Source organism: Podarcis muralis, chromosome Z, assembly GCF_964188315.1.
Source record: "Podarcis muralis chromosome Z, rPodMur119.hap1.1, whole genome shotgun sequence".
Taxonomy (NCBI): Eukaryota; Metazoa; Chordata; class Lepidosauria; order Squamata; family Lacertidae; genus Podarcis; species Podarcis muralis.
Genome location: NC_135673.1, coordinates 29,393,245 through 29,410,863, shown reverse-complemented (window position 1 = coordinate 29,410,863; position 17,619 = coordinate 29,393,245). Strand labels below are relative to the sequence as shown.

Here is a 17,619-nt window from a genome sequence, read left to right as displayed (position 1 = left end):
GCTAACTTGGAGCTCCATTCTGTGTCAGCTGTGAGATATAGATATATTGTTGTCTTAATTACCAGTATTTCTCCTGTTGCTCATAATTCTCCTTGCTCCACCAAAGAGCTCTTCGGGAGCAGTAAGGTTTCCTCCCCCAACTTTTCTTTAGGGGTTTAAAGGTTGTCAGATGTATAAATGATCTTTGCTGGAGATTTTTTTTTTTTTACAATTTTTTTCATTTTGTGTGTGTGTGTGTAGGTTGTTTAAATGTGGGTAATGTTTTTCACTGGTGCATTAAAGAAGGGCGGGGAAAAGACATATAATGTGGCCTACAGAATACCAGAGAATGTGAACATGGCAAATTGTAATAGGTTTATGGGGTTCACCACCTGCAGTGGATTACATATTTATATTGCAAAATTTTCTAAGTGTAATTGTTAAACATTCTTGCTAAAATCTTTGTCAGCACCACCAGCATTTTGTGCACTGATGTTTGCATTTATCAGGAACTGTTCTTTGTCAACAGCTAGTTAAAGACATTTTACTCTCAGATTCTGTGTTAAGAGCCACCTAATTGAATTCAAGGGAGTGCATAACACAATCTGAAGTCAAAGAGGTTAGCACAGAATGGTCCTTTTAAAAACTCATTCTTGTGCCTGACTGTCCAAGTAATTGCCACCATCCCTGAGGGAAAATAATTACTAGTATAAATAAATATTTTCTTCAAAGTCCCAGTTCTCATTTTAAGTTTGCTAAGAGCTAATTCTGGTGCTTTATCCACACGATAGCTCTTGGAAATTTTCCTGTAAACATGTGCAAAAAAAATCTGAGTGAAATGGGGAAATTATCTACGAAGCACTGCTACATAAACATGATCCAGAAATGTTGGATCTGGTCATCCCTAGATAAGTGATATGTAGTTCTGCCAAAAGCCTTCAAGTGAGTGGTCCTTCCTAATATCCTTCATCTCTGATAAACAGCTTTCAAAGCTGCACCCATTTCATTTTACCCTTCATACTGTTGACTAGGTCCTTTCTTGCTCTTAGGATCAAAGGAAGACACCTTACACTGAATCAGATTATTGGCCCATCTAGCTCAGTATTGCCTACATTGACTGCCAGCTGCTGTTCATGGCTCCATGGAAATGCTGGGGATTGAAATTGGGACCTTCTGAATGCAAAGAAGACCTCCTATCATTGAGCTATGGTCCTTCCTGGGTAGGCCACAATCTCAATACTGCTGACACAGTAAGTATCCTTTTGCTTGTCTACTTCTGGTTTGACTTTTTGGGAAATGTAGTCACTTGCAGCTTCCGTGACCAGGGTGCTTCTCCCTTATCTTCTTCACCTCTTTTCCCTGGCATGGACCCTGTCCTTGCATGGCCACAGTGTACTGGACACACGCTCTGACTCTATACTATAAGAATCAAATAAGTTAGGACAGTGCCAGTTTTCAGTTGGAGTTTTAATTCTGTTGAATATTCTCCATGAGGTATCTTCTGGGTGTGGAACAATAGCCTAGGGTTGTGCTTGGGATCTGGATGAATCCTGAATCTTGAGCCAAATTGGGGTGCACCTCAGAGGGATTTTGAGTTTGTCAGAGATAGAACAGGATTTGGAACTACTCAGCATGAGCCGAAATGAGGACTTCTGAGGTGCCTTGTGGTGATTTCGCAATCCAAATCTATATGCTGTAGACAAGTGTCTGTTAAAAAAATTACGTTGAGGGAGCAATCCTATAGCAAAATCCACTGGGATGAAAGGGTTAGGATCCAGCATATCTCCAGCTGAATTGGGAGGTCCCTGGCACAGCTGAACTAGGCTGGCTTAACTCCCTTATCCTTGGCTCAGCCAGAGATGCAACAGTGTATCTCCTCCATCCTGACTCAGTTGGGAGTCAGTTGGCTGAGCTGAGTGCAATGGATCGTAAACTGGTTTAAGCTCTGAAAAATGAGTGCTATAGGGGCATTGTGGGGGAGGAACCAAATAAGGGAGACCTAGGCTGGATCCTATACTGGTTCAGCTCAGTCATGTGACCTGTAAACTAGGTATAAGTTAAGGCAGCAAAAAGGGTGGTGCACCTCAAACAATATTTCAAAGGCTTCTTTTCCCTCTGCCAGTCTGAAGCCTGCTCAATCAGCAGCAGGGCCACTGCTGAATAGAGTTTGGATCTGGTGTAACTTTACACTGTCTTAACTTACACTGGCTTGCTTTATGCCAGCTTCTTGTATATAGGGTTAATCTCTAAATTCCTCTAAGATTACCATATAAGGTAAACACAAGGGAGGGATGCTGAGGGAAAGGAAACCATGGGGGGGGGGGATGGTGGAGGGAAAGTTCCATGTGACAGACAAGCCTGTAATCAGAGGGTATGATTTTATCCAGAAAGTGCAAGTTTTTCTAGTTCCCTGCATCAACTCAACTTTAAAGGAACCATGTTAGTAACCTTTGCCATTTCATTCCATGAAGTAATTCCTCAGATGGGCATGAGCATTAAAACGTTTCAAGTCAAATTGCTCCCATTCCTAGTCTGTCAATTGTACAATAAGTCACTTCAGGACAAAATACACCAGAATTATTTAACATTCTTGGAAGAGGGTGGGAAAAGGTATTTGAAACTTTATTCTTTCTTTGTTTTGGCTTGGGAACTCTCAGCTGCTTGTATCCAATGACTTGAATCTGATTTCAGCAGAATGTCCTTTTCGGAAGGTTGCACGGTGTCAATAGCTTTGCTTTTTCCTTTGTAATGGTAATCTCTTCTAAAATATTAATCCCTGATCATGATTCCTTCTGTGTCATCCCAGAGACAAGACCCAGGAAAACTGCTCTGGCACATAAAAACTAAAGACATTTGAGTAGTTCCGAGTATACCTCTTTAATGTGCAACGTGAGACCATTTTGGGTGGAGAAACTTACAAACATCCATTCTGGTCTTGTGCACACTCCTCCTTACACACTCTGCTGTCAAGAAATGGATGAGTCCATATTTTTAAGACAGGCCCAGAAGGTTTTTGCATATTGAGAAAATTCAATGCAGTGCAGTATGGGATAGCTTCAAGTTTGTTCCCTTGGAGGTGTTGCTTCTCCCACAATTGTTATTACAATTTGTTAGTCGCTTTATCTTGCCCAGATGTACTCAATGTGGCTTTCAAGCAAACAACCAGACAACATTCCCCCTCCCTGATGCATTAAAACCAAGGAGAAAAAGAAATACATTAAAATCATCCCACCCACTTCTTAGGTCATAGAGGAAAGCTTTTGCCTGGTGCCTATAGGTGATGGAATGTTGCGTTTTGATTAATGCGTCTGACAGAAATAGCAGAGCGATCCAACTGGCTATGGTGGGGTTGTACTGGAGTTGTGATGCACCCATTCCCCTTTTCCTGGATGAAACACTATGGGACATTTCTGTTTATGCATAGGCTGAAACCCAGTGGTGCGATTAGGTAATTTTAGCTCTGAACTTAATGGTCTTCTGCTCTCCCCCTATTCAGGTTTTTAATAGGTATTACTTGCTTCAAAATGTGGTAAGAAAGGCTTGCTACATTTAGGGGCCCTCATTTTGCTGAGTGGGAGGGGGCTGGCACAGCTGCCCCAAAGTTCTGCTCTGATGTCACACACCACTGCTGAAACCAGAAAAGCTGTTAACTCATAACCACACAGACACACTTTTATTTCTAAGGTCTCTCCTCAAAATACTTCTCTGAAAGGCAGAAAAGGGACAGTGATTTCCTAGGGAAGAAAAAGCTGTCACTCTCTCTGGTAAATGGAAACCATTTACTAGGGCTGTCATTTTGGTTGAGATTTTCTTATGTACATTTTTTTAAAAAAGTAATTTCCGAAGGATTTATTTTGTCTTGTAACTAGTCACACACATTAACTGGCACTAAGATAATATCTTTTGACCAGCTTTGCTGGTAAATCACTGGGCTATGTAATTGACTTTTGTGCAAAAATTATGCATTATAATCTCTGGAAGAAATAAAATGGAAACATGTTTAAACACTTCCTTTTCTAAATGCTTTGGAGGGGGCCCCCTCTCCCACTGCTAGGGATAGAAGGATTTGTCAATTTTCTCATTCTCCCATCTTAAATGCAGTTCTCCACATTTCTGGAGCAATTAGATTTTTTTAAAAAATATTCTCATGAAAATTCACCAGCATTTTACTACACATTTTTCCTAATAAACACATTTTTGTATGTAGGTTTGACTAATGTACATTTCTGCAAGCAATCCCCCCCTAGTATAACACATTTTTCTAGGTTATATTCACTAATATATTCATTTTTGTGCATACTTTCCCATTGTATATGTATTTTTTGCAAACATTAATTGGTTGGAGAACATCACAAAAAATGAATATGTGCAATTTTTTTAAGGATGGCTGTGTTTCAGCTCTTATATTGTTTCAGAAATTGCAGATTTGTTACATTCATTTTAATATATGAGCTTAATCAACGTAATCAATTTCTCTCCCAACCCTATCTGGTTGTGCATTGTAGTTCAAATGAGGGGGAAATAGAAGCCTCAATTTCATTTTGTAAGTGGCATTCATTTTTTTCTTGGAGGAGCTAAAGGCTTTTGAGATGAAGATAGGCAATTGGATTCATACACATTGACCTAACAATTTCAGTGTTCTTAAGAGGAACAGGTATGGACTTTTGAGAAACATAAAGTTACATTTTCTGGTGTTGTTTTTGTTTTAAAAAGTTTTAGCGTCAATATTGCTGTTCTGAAGCAGAGATGGAAAGCAGAATATTTTCACTACAAGAACAATCATTAGCTCATAGAACTTCTCATCAATTTCCCCCTAAGATAGCTTCATAAAAAGTAGGAGAAATGCAAACATCCTATAACAGGAACAATATTTCCTTTAAATGGTCCCCAAAGCACTTCATTTCATTTTATACTTCCTGTAGCCTGAGCCAACCCAAGTGCTTCTGTCAGGTAACAAAGTGGTTTATGTTGATTTAAACCCCACCTTGCCCTCTCCTTGGCCACCAAAAGTCACAAAAATATTTTCAGCTATTTCCTGAGGACACCCAGCCTTATGGGTCTTTGGTGTGCCATTGTAGAACTGAGCTACTGTATGGACAGTAAGCTTATGAGGGTGTTCCTGGTTATCTTAAATATTGTGATGGAACATAGTCATAGGAAGGGGGAAGTACTTTGAACAGCAGATAAGGGAAGCAGGGGGAATACCCTCCATACTGGTACAACAGAGATAAAGGCTCTGTCCCAGTCTGTTCCCTCCTGTGCTAGTATTCTACATGTGAGGAGAGTTTTGTAGAGGAACATGACACATGCAACCAGTTACTATCTGAAGTGCCACAGTCCACTCTATTCAGACCCATCAGGGTCTGAGTTTCAAGGGATGAGACCTGGGACATTGTAAAGAGAGAACAAAGCCTGGCGCCACTTCTGTGGTGACTCACAAGCATGAAATCGCAAAATGCACATAAATACATCGCTTCTATTGCTATCCTAATGAACACTCTGCTAGACCTTCAACTAGTTGTCTATTATCAGGTGAGAAGCAAGAATGACATGCAGACCAAAATTTAGAATACTTTCCCTCAACCTGCTGCCTTTTAACTCCCATCAGGCTTGGCAATTGGCTATGCCAGTTGAGGCTGATGAGAGTTGTTGTCTAAAACATCTGAAGGGCACCAGGTTGAAGAAGGCTGTTTTAGAGGGGGCTGTGTCTTTTGGATAAGTACAGTATCTATAAGTGACTCTGATAAGGTTTGCAAAAAAAGAAGAAGCGTAGCCTGGGCTTGAACTTTTAAATAGCTACTTGATACAGAAACGTAACATTATTTTATAGTTGGAAGGGGCTGATGGCTTGGCAAATGCCTTTTGAGATATTGCCAATGAAAAGAACAAGATTAATATGAGTGTTTGCATTTATCCAGGATTAGTCAGCTGGTTGTTGTTTTTTAAACACCCTCATTGGAAATCAATTCATCATTCAGAAGTACCTACTGACTCTCAAATGTTACAGTACCAGTGGAGAATGAGAGTTGGTATATATTGTTACTTTATCCAGATGGTGCAGTATCCCATGAAGTTTGGGAATAGCGTTAATTAATTAATATACCACTTGATGAAGCCTCAAAGTTTTTATAAATGTACTCACTGTATGAGAAGACCTTGCAACAGGCCTACCCTGAAACCACGAAGCAGCTTTATTGAGGAAGGCATCAACAGCCATGTTTATTTGTGAACAACAAATCAACAATTCAGCCTAGCAGTAAGTGAGGCTAACGTTCAAGCTGGTTCCCATTTATGCAGGGAATCACCCTCAGGGAGGGGTTTGCAATAGATGCTGCCCCAACAACTGGTGTTTTATTTTTAAGTCTTAAAAAAGTGTTATATGTATTTTCATAAACTGAAAAATAAAGTTAACAAACAACCACTTTTCAGTTTCTGAAAATACATATAACAAATAAACTCCACATACCCACACCTCCAAGAAATATTCCATGCATGTAAAATGTAACTAATACAGTCAAACATTCACAAGTTTGAATAATAATTTAGAACTGATTGCAGCAGTTTGGCAGCTTCCACTCTCCAGCTTTGGGGCTTCCATATACATTTGCATCTCTGCATAGAAACTATCATGTTTGAATATTATGCAAATCAGCGTCCTCATTTGTCCTCTCTTTTTGGTGATACCTAAGTAGCCATTCTACTCTGCTCTCAGCAGCAACTGCTACATCTTGACATCATGATGCTGAATGTTTCCTTACCTTGCCAGCAACCAGTTGTCAAGACTTGAGAAAGTTATCGTAAGTTATCACCTCAAGCTCAAAGGCCAAATGTGCCCTCCAGCCTTCTCTGTCCCTCAGATAGCGGCAGATTTTGGGCTCCCAAATGTTAGTGGCGCCCTGTGTGATTCTAAAATTTGGCACTTCCTGCCTCTTGCACTCCATTCTACATCACTGTTGCAGCTCCCACTGTGGTGCCAGTGCCTAGTGCGGCTGAACTGGTCGTGCTACCCTAAAACCGCCTCTGCCTCAGGTTATCCCCAAGCCACACCCCATATTATTTTCCCAGGCCACAACCCTCCCCACAGAAGTGGTTTTAGGGTCGCGCAACTGGTTCAGCCACACTGGCTGCCACACTGCAGGGGGCACCACAACAATGGTGTGGAACCAAGAGGTGGGGCACTGTTAGCATTGCACAGGGCGCCATTGAAATTTGAGAGCCTGAAGTTCATCACTGTTGCATGGCTCTGCTTTGACACTCTTTGAGTGTTTTTGCTGGGCTGGAATGTGTCCTTGAATTCAGACTGTGTTTCTTGTTTGCCTGAATGGAGGACAGAAGTGTGTGTGTGTGTGTGTGGAAACCAAGTTAGAGTATGAAGGTAACATTCAGATTCATAGCTTTGCTCACTTTTTCCTCCAGCCTCTCAGAAGTTGCCTAAATGGGAATGAGGCCCTTGGGCTGAAACTTGCTCCTCTTCCCTGCAGTGAGTGATACAAAATGGGGAGGGGTTGATGAGACACGCAGTTGCCTTGGAGGGCAAGGCTATCAGCAGCTACTCTCTTGCACTGTCAGAGGCAGTATGTCTTGATGATCAGCTGTCCCTATTTTATCAGGGATGTCCCTGATTTAGAGAAGCCTTCCTGGTTTCTGATTTGACCCTGCTTTCCCTTAGGATGTCCCTATTTTCACTGGAGAAATGTCAGAGGGCATAGTAGGATGCCCCTGTTTCCATTGGAGAAATGTTAGAGGGTACGGAGTGATCCGACTTCCAAACCATCTGAAGGCAATTCTGTACAGAGAAGTTTTTCAAATGTTTAATGTTTTATTATGTTTCTATATATGTTAGAAGCTGCTCAAAGTTCTGGGGCAACCCAGTAAGATGTGTTGGGTATAAATAGTAAAATTACCATTATGGAATGGGACGTCCCTGTTTTCAGTGGAGAAACATTGGAGGGTATGGACAAGTTGCTGGGAATCACAAGCGGGGAGTGGGCTTCTGTGCTCAGTTCCTTCCTGTGGGCTTCCCATAGGCATCTGGTTGGCCACTATGAGAACAGGATGCTGAACTACAAGGGGCTTTGGCCTAATCCAGCAGGACTCTTCTTATGTTCTTATGTTCAGAGTTGGATGCATATATAATATCTGGTTCCAGCCTCAGAGGCCACAATGCAACACAGAGCTAAGTGTCTATAAGCCAGCTGATTTCAAAGGGCTTAAGTGTTCTTAACGCTGCATTGGATTGTAGCCAGTGTCCATAGATCTGATCAGACATTATGGCACAGAGTAAAAGAAAAAGTCAATACTCACCAAGCGTGGTGTATGCATGGGGGAAGGGAGCTTTTCAAATTCCTCGTCCATCCCTATACCCCAAGTAAGCTTCCCTTCTCTGTAGAATTGGCATGGCTTTTTTTACAAGAAGATCCAGTCCCAAATGCTGACAAAACAGCACATCTAAACACAAATGCACATCTTTGTTTCAAAGTTGGCTGCTGCCAGGTGTGCATGGGAGAAATCAATTAATTTTGAGCATTTCTGATTGTATGTTGAAAAGAGCGCATTGTTCTGTGTGTTCAAAATCAATTGTCAAAACGATTGAGGATTAATAACTCTGGGATCCTAACCTTTTATGTTCCTGCAAGGCCATGTAATAGGATGATTCAAGATCTGATGCCATATTTCATTAGTACCAGAGAGGGAAACAGATTAGGCTTTACCAGAGCTGTGTAAATAACTTGTAATACTGTGGATACTTCTAATACTGCAAATAATGAATAATGCATTTGATGTATTTTGCCTCATGTTCTCCTATTTCAGTAGTGGTTCGCAACACTGTTTTGCTTTGTTTTGCTTTAATTGAATCTGTGCCTCAGTTTTAAGATTTCATGATAGGTTACTTTGTGGTGGTGGATCACAAGCCACATCAGGCTGAAAAACTTTAGTGAACAAAATAAGTGACGTGTTTCTACAGTTGACCCTCTGAATATGGCATAAATGGCAATCACATATGCTCATTTGACATTGCCTTTAACTCCTGTTTTGGATCACCCAGCCTTTTGCTTTAATGATGAACATCACAAATTCCTATTGTGGAGAAAAAGGTGAATGTATACAACTAAATATATTTTGCCCAAAGGCCGACACATTTTGGAAAACTTTAATAATAATAATAATAACCATAATAATAATTTTATTATTTATACCCCACCCATCGGGCAAAATATGTCCCATATAATTGGCTCCAACTCAAGTATATTCCTACTCTATAAAGGAGAAGGGCTCTGTTGCTTGACATTTTTAAAATCCTTTTGTTCATATGCAATTTCCAGTCAAAGTGGCCTAGCTTCTAATATATACAAATATCTACTCTGTATAGAATCTGGCTCCTCCCATGGACTGAGATTAGTTTGTGAGAGTAACCCAGGTATTCAGACAGAGGAACATGACTGGGAAATGTTGTGGTCCAGAGCCCTGTTAAAAACCATATCTGCAAGAATACAAGAAGTTACTCTAAAAATGCTATTGAGATGTCATTGGACTCAACTAAAGCTGAAAAAGCCACTCTAGTCTATGCTGGGGAGGCTGTGGTTCCCCTGGAATGCTACGTCATCTGTGGTTGAATTGCTGCGTCATTCAGAAGTTTTGGTCTTTAGTTTCTGATATATCCATGATGACAACTCAAATGCCAACCCCAGCTCTGGTACTCCACTCCTTGGAAGGGGGCAGAAATCCCTCAATTATTGATAAGTTCTTAGAATTCATGCTTCTAGCTGCAGACAGACTCACAGTTGCTTCTCATTGGAAATCTAACCTACCACCCCAGCTCTCAGGAGGAGTGGCTTGGAAAGATTTTAGAACACCTAATACAGCAAAGGAGAGCCCTTAGACCTTAGAGGCAAGTCAAAAATAGACTGTTTTCATTTGATGTGGCATGAATTCTTTTCCTTTGTCAACTCAGATGCAAAATCCACTGAACCTCCAATTTCCCAGGTTACTATGTGGAGAGGTTTAGTAGAAGATTACCTTATTTTCTTATTCCTCTCCCTGCACATTCTATTTATGATCACTAGGTAAAACTTACTATGCTTTATTATTATTCCCCTTACTGTGAAAAGTCTATGTGTAACTTATGCTTCTTCAAAAAAGAATGTTAGTGAGTTTGATTCCAGATTATTCTGTAACTACCTACTCAAGATAAGGGACGTGGGTGGCACTGTGGGTTACACCACAGAACCTAGGACTTGCCGATCAGAAGGTCAGCGGTTTGAATCCCCGCGATGGGGTGAGCTCCCGTTGCTCGGTCCCTGCTCCTGCCCACCTAGCAGTTCGAAAGCACATCAAAGTGCAAGTAGATAAATAGGTACCGCTCCAGCAGGAAGGTAAACGGCGTTTCTGTGCACTGCTCTGGTTCGCCAGAAGCGGCTTAGTCATGCTGGCCACATGACCCGGAAGCTGTATGCCGGCTCCCTCGGCCAATAAAGCGAGATGAGCGTCGCAACTCCAGAGTTGGCCATGACTGGACCTAATAGTCAGGGGTCCCTTTACTTTACCAACTCAATATGTAAACTCCATTGGGTTCAAAGGGACTTACTCCCAAATGAAGACTGCAGCCTGATTAACCCACAAGCCTAAAATGGGGGTGGGGGTGGCGGCGGCACTCATCTCCAAGTATTGACCAGTACCCCCTCCTTTTTAGGCATGTGAATATTTCAGATTGCAATCCAATCACACTTCCTAAGGGAACTGAGCTGTGTGAAATCCACATCCAAATCATGATACTACTTTTCATTCAGATATATATTTTTTTAAATATATAAAAAGCAGTGTGTGTGTGTGTGTGTGTGTCTGTCTGTCTGTAATATGGCTTTCTTCTTTGTTCTGCTTGTTATTTAGGGCTGTGCTGATGGACGTTCTGAAACCAGCCGTGAAGGTTTTGACGGGGCAGCAGTGAAAATTATGTTTCCTTTTGATCCATTATTTTTGCTTCTGTTTATATATATTTCTTTATGGGAAACCCACAACACATTTTCCAGCGAAATGCACACGTACAGTCTCAGGAGCCCAGAGTACCATTTAACTGTCATTTCCTTTGATTAACCTTCACCTGATCCTAATCCCACTCCCTTAGGCAATTTCCCTTCCCTTTGTCCTGCCATTTAAATACCACTCTCTAGCAGGTGGGCCTATCTGTCTTTAGAGGCCTGCCTATGTAATCTATATGTGCATTTTTGGATGCCACAATGCCAGCTTAGCTACCGCGAGGCAAACAGGGAGCTGCTGTGGGCTAGTGTTATAATCGCAAAGGGGTGTTTGCAGCACATTGAGAGGCGATTCAAACTGGAGGAAGGAATATGGTATAGTCCTCTCCTAGGCTTGTACTGTCTCAGAACCCACATGGATAGCAGTCTTTATATGAGGGCACATTGCCAACATTTACCCACATATGGAAAGCTTGTGTGACTGGGGTGGGGGACAGAATCTGGGCCTAAAGGTTTTTCAAACTTTACATTTCCCTGCATACATTTTGCCGTGGAAGAGACCTATTGAAAGATGATAAAGCATGCCTTTTTGCTTGTTTGAATGAACCCTACGGAATTTTCTCTCAGCAGTTACCCTCTGATAAACTTTTGCTTCTAGAAAATAGCCTTTAGTTAGAGCCCAGGGGTGCGCATGATGTTGGATCCAGACAAGCAGCACATTTACTTGGAAGATCAGAAGGTCGGCGGCTCAAATCCCCCCGACGGGGTGAGCTCCCATTGTTCGGTCCCAGCTCCTGCCAACCTAGCAGTTTGAAAGCACGTCAAAGTGCAAGTAGATAAATAGGTACTGCTCTGGCGGGAAGGTAAATGGCGTATCCGTGTGCTGCTCTGGTTTGCCAGAAACGGCTGGCCACATGACCTGGAAGCTGTACGCCTGCTCCCTAGGCCAATAAAGCGAGATGAGCGCCGCAACCCCAGAGTCGGTCACGACTGGACCTAATGGTCAGGGTTCCCTTTACCTTAACCGCCACTATTATCAGTTGGGCTTACTCTCACATAGGTGTGCATCGAATTGCAGTCAAACAGGATTTAAAACTCAGTACAAATAATATGAAGTGGGGTAACAGTGTAAGATAAACCTTCAAATAATTACAATTACTTGTATCCATTCTAAGCTACATGCACTTAGGTTCCATTGAATTCAATGACTAAGTTCACCATTGATTTCAATGGATCAGAAACACAACTAATTACTCTAGATATAAGTATTTATTTTAATTTCTAGATTGCACTGCTGCCATACTTTCATTTGAAACATATTGCTTATGTTGTGCTTTAAATGCTGTTATTCTGCTTGCATTGGTTTTTAGGTAAGAAATCAATTTGATTTTTTAAAAAAATGTTTTAAGTGTTTTAATTATCGTTATAATAGTTTAACGATTTAATTGTATATTGTTTGAACTCTGTGTTAATCACCCAAAGGACTATGTTGATTGAGCAGTCAACAAATGTTCTAAATAATTTTGATTGTCAAGGTTCTTTGCCATATAGAGGGAGTTCATATTCTGATCTCTCCCAATTTGAAGTTAGCTCACATCACCAGTTTCCAAACTCATCCTTGGGAAGGTTCACTGAAGAATTTAATTATTCAACACTGATATACAGATCAGTTTTCAAGTCACTGATCTATGCAAAATTATTTCAAATCCAGATCCTGAGAAGTGGATCACCATTCCAGGGCCTTTTGTGCTTCTGTGCATCCAGTAGGAAACAGATGGGGAATTTGTTAATTTATAGGATGACTTGTAGATGGAGGATAATTTCATTCAGTCTGGATTTCAAAGTCAAACTCATCTAATCCATGGTTCCCAGACTTTTACGTGGATCGATATAAAATTATCATTCAGATAGTGCACTTCTTCAAAATTTGTGATGCCATTTTTATTCAAACATGTGTGCATTGTAAGGGATATGCATACAATTTAGAGATGATGGATGCATAAAAATATATATTTTAGGGGGTAAATATTTTTTAGTGGGAGGTGCATGCAAAATGAGTATACAATGGTACCTTGGTTCTCGAACTTAATCAGTTCTGGGAGTCTGTTCAACTCCCAAAGCCTTTCAAAAACCGAGGCACAGCTTCCGATTGACAGCAGAAGCTTCCTACACTCAAGCGGAAGCCATGTCAGATGTTCAACTTCCGAAAAACTTTCGCATTTTACTTTTGGAACATTTACTTTTGGGTTTGCGGCATTCGGGAGCCGATTTGTTTGGGAGCCAAGCCATTCAAGTACCAAAATACCACTGTATTGGGGAAAATGCAAATGATTTAAATAAAAAAAAATTCATTTAAAATCTACAGAAAACCATATGGAGAGAAGCTAAGATCAAGCATACATGTATGAAACTAAAGTGGGGAAAAAATAAGGTGATTTGTCTACCACTTGCAGTAACCCAATCTGGGACTTCAGACTTCAACAGGTTATCTGCCAGGCAGTTTAATGTGCATAGGAATTGACAAGATATAGTTACCCATGTAGAAATTATTGCCACATCTGTAGAACAACAGCAACAACCAAAGACTCTACACCCAGCCGGTTTCCGATAGACTCAGTAGATGAATCTGAGGATCCAGTTGTGGTACCAGGGCAATGTGCTGAAAGATAACTATTGTTTTTAGAGTGTTTCTGTTTTGAGCTAAACATTTTAGGTTGATTCAGTGAGAAAATTCATTGGTATGAATGCTTAGATTCTAATGCCTTTACACCTATTCATTCATTACACATACCTTGCTTTTCCTCAGCCTAATGATGGTTCCCAGGAGACCTCCTACCCAGTCATCTTATAGGTCAACCCTGCTTTGGTTCAGCAGTAGAACTGCATCATCTATATTCATATCATTCTCTGGGTTTTCTTTGCTGTATTCTGCTGCTCCAAGCTCTTTCAGTGATTATCTTTCATTGACCAGCCATTGCATTTTAACCCATTATTTTGGAATCTCTGAACTGGATACACTGCCTGTTTAAAAGAGAATGTCTCACATTTCTGTTTCTTAAAAAAATCAAAAAACAGTGGCCTATTTTCAGTAGCTATGTGTCTTCTTCTTTGGCGATCACTCGTAGCTGAGTAAGATTGTCTTCCATAAACACGGTTTTAACAATGAGTCTGTAAGTGACTGTGGAGGCCAATTCTGGATCCACACGTCCTTCCACAGTACCCTATGTATAATATGCTGGCTGGGGCTGATGAGAGTTACAGTTCAACAATATATGGAAGGCACCACATTGACTAGCCATGTGCATAGGTCCTAAATCTAGTAGCAGACAGCATGGTAGGGCTGCACTGCTCACCTGACCTCCCACTAGTTGCATTTACTGCTACATACTGGGAAGGAGGAGGCATTGATGTATCCAGCATGGTGCAAACATATTGGCAGGTTAGTTTCTTTTTGTACATTTGCATCACACAAACCTCGCCCCTGCCTCACCTCTCCCTTTATCCATCTTGGTAAACAGCAGTGATCCAGCTGGATCGTGGTCAGGTGTGTGGTGCAGCTCCACCACATCTTCTACAACTGCTTAAAACTGAGAGACCTGATTTCAAATCCCTGCTTAGCCCCCCCCCCCCCAGGTTACTAGAAGAAGAAGAGTTTGGATTTGATATCCCGCTTTATCACTACACGAAGGAGTCTCAAAGTGGCTAACATTTTCCTTTACCTTCCTCCCCCACAACAAACACTCTGTGAGGTGAGTGGGGCTGAGAGACTTCAGAGATGTGTGACTAGCCCAATGTCACCCAGCAGCTGCATGTGGAGGAGCGGGGACGCGAACCCGGTTCACCAGATTACGAGTCTACCACTTTTAACCACTACACCACACTGGCATAACACTAGATGTCCTTGGCCCATTCATTGTCTCTCAGCCTAGTCTACCTCTGCCTCTGAGAAAGAAAACAACTATGGGTGCTCTTCCTGAACTATTAAGACAAGACCAGGATAAAAATAAAATAAATTGACTAAGATTATGATAAACACAACTGTTGAAGGAGTCTTATGCCTGCAAAACCTGGTGGATAATCATTTGGGGAGATACCCACAGAGAATATGGGTTGATCCATATTTTGGTCTGGATCCTAATTTAGTATGCTGGTAAACCACCCACCTCAGCCTGAGGTTATTGATAGGTTGCCTGATTCAGCTCATGTCAGTCTCTTTCCCTCCCACCTTCCCCCTGATTCAGTTTGGAGAATTCTCTCCTTCATTACTGGAATTCCTCCCACCTTAACAGAGAAGCGGGTGATAATTGCAGCAGCCCCTCCAGTGAAAAACACCTGCCAAATCACAAGCAAATAGATCCAAGGGCATTTATTCTAGGCATTTAAAGTCTGATTTTTTATTTTTTTAAAATCTGTTGTTTGCTTGAAGTTGGTGGAAATTTGGTAGGCATTCTGAGGGCTCAACTTCTGCTAAAGTCCAGAAAGATACCTATAGTGGTTTTCTGCACAAGGACTGCTTTTACAATTTTGGGTAAGTAAAAAAGGAATCACTTCATTGTTCCATGTGCTTTTTGGGCAATTGGTTTGAAAACTGTGGCCACAAGAGGGGTTCCCTTGGGTAGGAAACCTGCCAAATTGCTCAGATCACCCCAAGTACTGGGCACTTTTAGTGCCCTTAGTGCTGGGAAAACTAAGAGTGATTTACTTTCCATGTAAAATGATCACAAGCTTGATCTGTCAGTCAAGACAAAGCTGTTCCTTCACTATCTCCCCATTCTGGTGTTTGTTGTCTCTTTGGCCATCATTCTACCTGGGTGCTGTGATAAGGTTAGATTCTTTCTTTGGTTTTCAACACGTGCATCCCTGCATTTATTTATTTTTCAAAATCTGAATTGTTGAAGCACTACAAAGTGCTTCCATCTAAGGCATCTCACTTCACCTCAGGATGAGGGGATCATGTTCGAATGTGTCTGAATGTCATGCATATCCCCAAGAAATACTACTTTATAAAAAAAACGTCTACAGTGGTACCTCAGGTTAAGTACTTAATTTGTTCCGGAGGTCTGTACTTAACCTGAAACTGTTCTTAACCTGAAGTACCACTTTAGCTAATGGGGCCTCCTGCTTCTGCCGTGCCGCTGGAGCCCGATTTCTGTTCTCATCCTGAAGCAAAGTTCTTAACCTGAAGCACTATTTCTGGGTTAGCAGAGTTTGTAACCTGAAGCGTATGTAACCTGAGGTACCACTGTATTATATATTGTAAGTTGAATGAAGGTGGGAGTGTCAAGGATGAGCAGTGCAGCTCTGGTTGTGAGAACATCAAGAATACCATGTCCTATGCAGCTCAGGACCAAGATACCTGAAAGATTACCTCATCCTTACAGTATATACCCAACCAATTACCATACTCTGCAGGAAAGCACATCCAGCAAGTATAATCTCATCAGATAACCCATCACACACCTCTTTATCCTGGATTTAGACACTTTAGGTGTCTATTTTTGTGATTGCAAGTTGTCTTAAATTGTTTTTGATACTGTGTTTTAATGTTGTAACCCACACTGGGACCTTGGGGTGAAGGATGGGTTAATGATGATGATGTGAGTTTGGGGGGTGGAATTAAGCTGTATGCCCGAGCCTCTTCCAATTCTTGGATTCAGCAATGATTCAATTGTTTGAATAGCCAGGCTAGGTTCCTTGTGAGGTAATGGCCCCCTAAGTACGGGTTGTTAAGGTAACCAAAGGAAGTGTCTCTGTGCCAGAGGACAAATGGGTGGGCCCCCTTCCCTTACCTGGCCGTTGGTGAGGACAAAGGCCAGACTTGTGTGAGAGAGCTAGAAGCAGGTGGCAGGCTGAAGTCTATGAGGGAGAGCCATGCTTGATTTCTGTTGGAATCCAAGGCTGTGACTTGGGAGAAGCAACATCTTCTTGGAGTGTTAATCCTGGGGGCCCCTCCATCACAGCCTAAGTTTGTATAGATGTGTAAATGAACCATATATCCTAAAGACTCCACTGTCCCTCATTCCCAGGAAACCAAAGTCTGGGTAAGCGCCTGGAACCCCGGTATCTCGCACTGCTTTGAGATTGGGGTGAGATGCAACAATAATATTGATACTGGACATCTAAAGTGGTGACACCTACCCTTTGGAATTCTCCCCTGCTACATTCTAGGCAGGCACAATATTCACTGTCATTACAGTTTCTATTGAAGACTTTCTTCTTTCAACAAGTCTTTTACCTGAAAATTTTTATTTCAATGGGCATCTGCACTGGATTTGAAATTCCTTTTATTTTTGGATTTGTTTTAATTTTTTATATGCAATTGTTTAAACTGCATGCAGTTCTTTTATTTTTGATGTGCTTTGAGATGCTTCATAGGAAGTGATTAATAAATGAAATAAATAACAAAAATGAAATACGGTAAATAACAACCTTGTCATATAGGAAAGGGGGGAAGTGCAGAGACTGTGTGAGAGGCAAACAACTTCCTTCCCCATCACAGGATTTTTGTGCCTTCAAAGCAATTCTATTTAATTTCAAAATTGTAGGGCCAGATGCTGAAACAGCATCTGTACCCACAAAGGTCAATGATATTGATAGTGTCTGCCTTCTCCCAGGAAGTTCATCAATGAGCAAATTCGAGTGATCTTTCTCCATCGGCCTCAGTTCA

The 17,619-nt window shown here is 41.4% G+C and overlaps 1 long non-coding RNA gene across 2 annotated transcripts in view; it reads left to right on the top strand.

Annotated features, from left to right (window-relative positions):
- LOC114589029 (uncharacterized) overlaps window positions 1–17,619 on the top strand; it is a 97,041-nt gene that overhangs the window by 54,507 nt on the left and 24,915 nt on the right. For both annotated transcript variants that reach the window (XR_013391268.1, XR_003704565.2), the window contains exon 3: window positions 1,029–1,229. This is a non-coding gene — a long non-coding RNA (uncharacterized LOC114589029). The remainder of the gene's footprint in view (window positions 1–1,028; window positions 1,230–17,619) is intronic.